Below are 4,391 nucleotides of genomic sequence, written 5' to 3'. Positions count from 1 at the left end.
TCTCTCTCTCTCTCTCTCCCTTCTCTCTGTCTCTCCCTTTCTGTCTATCTATTGTCTGAGAAGAACAACGGTAAGACTAACAAAATGCAGTTTGTGAACCATTGTATAGTGTAGCAAGATGCCTATCGTAGGATTGGTTGAGAAAACGACTTAAAGAGTGCCAGAAACAAAGATGGGATGGTCAGAATTGCCAGGAAAAGAGGTGGACAATTGAGGGGGAAAAAACACCAATTTCGGGTGTTGGTCGTTAATCACCGATATGTAGAAACAGGAGGCAGGTGGCAGCCAAACCCACTAACCTATGTTCTTGTTCTCTGTTGTTGTAGAATTTGAAGAAAGAATGAAAAACCTAAGGATTTGGGTTCTTAACATCACTACTAACCATTAAAAAAAATTAATTTAGTATATTCATCTCAACGCAAGAGCCCTCACATATTACGTATGTTGTATTTCCTATGTGTGTTATAAATTAATTTAGATTTAGACATGAAAGTGCCTGTATGTATAATGTGTATGTACATGTATATCATAATATGTATGTTCGCTTGCATATTCAAGCTTGTGGAAGTGTGTGTGTTGATGTGTGTGTGTGGGTGGGTGTGTTATTGTGTGAGTGTATATGTGCGTATGTGTGTTTGTGTAAGTGTGTTTATGTGAGCGTGTGGGTGTGTAACAAATAAAATGCGATAGAGGAGGGGGAGATTTGGGGAGGGGGTGAGGGGAGGGTGGAGTGACAAAATGAAGAAAATGTCAATGAAATTATAGATCATGCAAGGACAAATTCAACCTGTATAAAATTGCAATTCGCAGTCCTTGCATTCCAAAGAAACAGCACCAAAGATAGACAAACGAAACACGTTCCCACGTTACATTTGACACTTCATGCAATAGGGCCACTGCGTCCGTCTTTTGTTCAGTTGTTTGGGATCTACATGTACATGCAGATGGTTCTATGGATAAAAAGTCGTTTGTTTTCGAGAAAAGTCTTTCCCGACAGTTTTCTATCAGAGGCTCCAGTCGCTCTAAATACCAGAGCATTCAGTGACAGCAAAAGGCCTAAAAAAGGGATTTTGCAAAGTAAACAAGGGCCGAGTTTTATTCATATAAGTATGATTTAAACACTTTCCGGTTACAATAACTCTGCAAAAACTCTCCGGTGCGGCCGATTCAGAGAAAATTATGGTCGTATGATAATGATTATTATCAGTTTAACATATTGATGGCCCAACTATGTTTGTATACGCCCATAGCTGGGAAAATAAAATCATATGCGCCTCTTTGAGTATGTAAACTTAAGCTCAAATATGTATCCGTTTGAATGCTTATGAATATCCTTATTCTAAAATACAAATTCAGCCTGCAACCTGCAAGCTTGAAACGCTTTAGACCCTGTTGAAAACATTGAATATTGTAGATCGCTACTCCAGCTTTAAGCTCTACCTTACAAAAGCTTATATAACACCAGGGCTAGTGTTTTAAACTTGTTCTGAAGTGCTGTCCCCAACAAGATGCTTGCGTATCCCGTGAGATCTTCAATAATTATTGGGCTGAAACGAAACATCTCCAGCAGTACGGAAAAACTTTGAGTATCCTGTACTCTAATTCTACCTTCGAATTACTCCTGTTGGTGAAGTTTTATAACGGTCCTCTGCACCCCTCACCCCCCCCCCCCCTCACTTTCCGAGAGTGACTGGCCAATTCAGATGCAATAAAAATTGAATAGGAAAGCCTGAAAGTGTATCAAAGTCGGCCTTCTGTTCAGATATACTAAGCCCGAAATTTCATATTTTTAAAACAATTGCAGTCTCTTAATCTTTGGTGTCGGTTTCCTGAGCTCAAGACCTAACAATTTCGTTGAAATTCAGATTCTAAATGTTCGGGGAAAAAAGACAAGAAAAGATGCTTTGTCGGGTTCAATTGTCAAAAGAATGAAACAGTGTTCCCCTCTTCTGAATAATGTTGCTATCTGGGCTTAGAAAATATAAACAGCTGCCGACAACATTATACATTTTCTTATTACTTGATGGTTACATCTGTCGGGAACTTGAGGTACAAAGGTTTGTCATTGCTTGTTTTGTGTTCATTTTGCCAAAACTAGTAAGTTGTCGTTTAGTACATATTATATTAACCACTCACCCCAAAGCTCCCCTCCTGTCACCCCACCTCACCCAAACCTTTCCAACCGTATCTCCTTACCTACCTCCAAAAGAGACAATCTTCATGCCGCGCTTACCAAAAAATACTTCCGTTCTAGACTGAGATTTCTTCCAGCTCGTATACCTTGATGACTTCCGCTAGACGAAAATTGTACCCTACGTGTCACCTCTCGCATCGGTGATGAGTTGAAAGTAAACGTTGAGAACAGAATGTGGACTTCTACGTGCCAAAGTGTTTGAATCTAAAATGCGGAGCAATTAGCAATGCCCTTAGGTCAATAGGATAGAATCCTACGTAAAATCCAAAGAAATCTGGCTCTCATTTAAGTTTTTCCTGTTCTTTGAAACCTTAAACCTTTAAGACAACTAACTTTACACTTTAGGCAGAACCGTCAGATTCGACATTTCCATAGCGGGTAAACAGTCAGAGATGCTCTTCCCTCTCTCCCTCTGAGATGTTGTTTGTTTTTGGTAACGTTAAGGTGGCAAGTAGAGCGGAGAGGAAAAGGTAAATGGCTCTGAATAGATGCGTTCACACTTCAAAGAGATTGACAAGTAGCCTAAGGAATTCTGAATACTGGTATCTATTACATAGAAATATCTCGTTTGGGTTGATAGTGTCGTGTGACGCGACAGCCACAGGGAAACGCGCTGCATTCCGTTCATTGCTTAGAGTCTTGCTGCAGTATCAAAAATTGAAGTTAGTCTTGGCGCTTGAATCACCTCACCACCACCCGTTCTCATCCAAACACACACACACACACACACACACACACACACACACACACACACACACACACACACACACACAAACACTCAAACTAACACACACATACACACCTATACAAGCACACTCATACACACACACACACACACACACACACACACAAACGCTCAAACTAACACACACATACACACACATACGCACGCATACATGCACACTCATACACACATACACACACATACACACACACTCATACGTACACACACAACACACACACACACACACACACACACACACACACACAGACACACACACACACACACACTAACTAAAAGATAACTCTGAATGGATAAGTGAAGAAGATATGTAGTTCAAATAGGTTCCGCAACTCAGAAGGAAGCCACAACTCTTAAATGAAAAGAATGACCCAAATATTCGTCTCGTCTTAGATGGGCGTTATCATATTTTTGTACTGCTTACTGTTGCGTTTCTTCTTTTCAGCATCACTCCTCCGTAACTACGAAAAATTGTGTTGATGCTCAACTGGTCTAGTCTTGAAACCTCAGGTAATGATGGATGGTGTTAATAGTAACTCAACGTATTGAGTGCGATTTGATGCCAGAAAATGACTGATCATTCAAGCTTACTGGAACATGCTCGTCCCTTCTCGAGATGAATACTGGACTGCGATGGCGGTGGAAGTAAGGGGGGAGGGGGGTCCTGTTACCACCAATCTTGACTATACTCTTCCATTAGCTCGGGCACCTACCTTCAAATAAAAGTCTATATAGGCCAGTGTCTGTCTTTCAGAGTGTTTGTGCTTTTACTTTTGTTTCTCGTCTCCGTCGAGTAGACCATTAGTACAACAGCTGATGAACTAGTTGCTTACTCTCTTTCTTTTTACATTTAGACATATTTGATCATGATAAAAGCAAACTAGCCGAAGGAAAAAATATCGTACGGGAAACGGGCGCACAGAAAAGAAACAGTTATTTTTTATTCGAACCTCGTCTGATTCCTCTCTTTACGAGGAACAGCCGATTTAGACTTAAGGAAACGGACCAGAGCGTTGATGAGAATCATACCCATTTGCCTTTCCCAGATATCATGATGGGAAATTATTATGCAACGTGGTCAATAAAATGGCAAAGAGAAAAACAGTTTGCGGTTTTTTTTACGGGAAGAGCACCTGTGTTTTCATTTTTAAAATCATAAAAATGAAACGATTCCACTTTCATTTTCAACTTTGGATTTTTTTAAAGAACACATGTACACGTTCATGAGACTGCGTGCTTGCATAAAACAGTCTTGTCCGTAATGTCACAGTTGTTGTGGCGTCGGTGGCCTAGTGGTTAGGCTCTCGGACTCGCAACCGTAAGGTCGTGGGTTCGTGTCCCGTCAATGGCCCGACTTGTGTCCTTGGGAAAGGCACTTTACACGAATTTTCCTCACTTCACCAAGGTGGGAATGGGTACCCGGCTATAGACAGCGAAAGATCTTGTCAGTTTGTT

The 4,391-nt window shown here is 40.9% G+C and overlaps 1 protein-coding gene across 1 annotated transcript in view; it reads right to left on the bottom strand.

Moving 5' to 3' along the window:
• Positions 1-4,391, bottom strand: part of LOC101853653 — a gene marked incomplete in the record, with an annotated part of 146,279 nt that overhangs the window by 100,892 nt on the left and 40,996 nt on the right.

This window comes from Aplysia californica, unplaced genomic scaffold (genome assembly GCF_000002075.1).
Source record: "Aplysia californica isolate F4 #8 unplaced genomic scaffold, AplCal3.0 scaffold00001, whole genome shotgun sequence".
NCBI lineage: Eukaryota > Metazoa > Mollusca > Gastropoda > Aplysiida > Aplysiidae > Aplysia > Aplysia californica.
The sequence above is the reverse complement of the archived record's forward strand: the minus strand, read 5'-3'. Positions and strand labels throughout refer to the sequence as shown.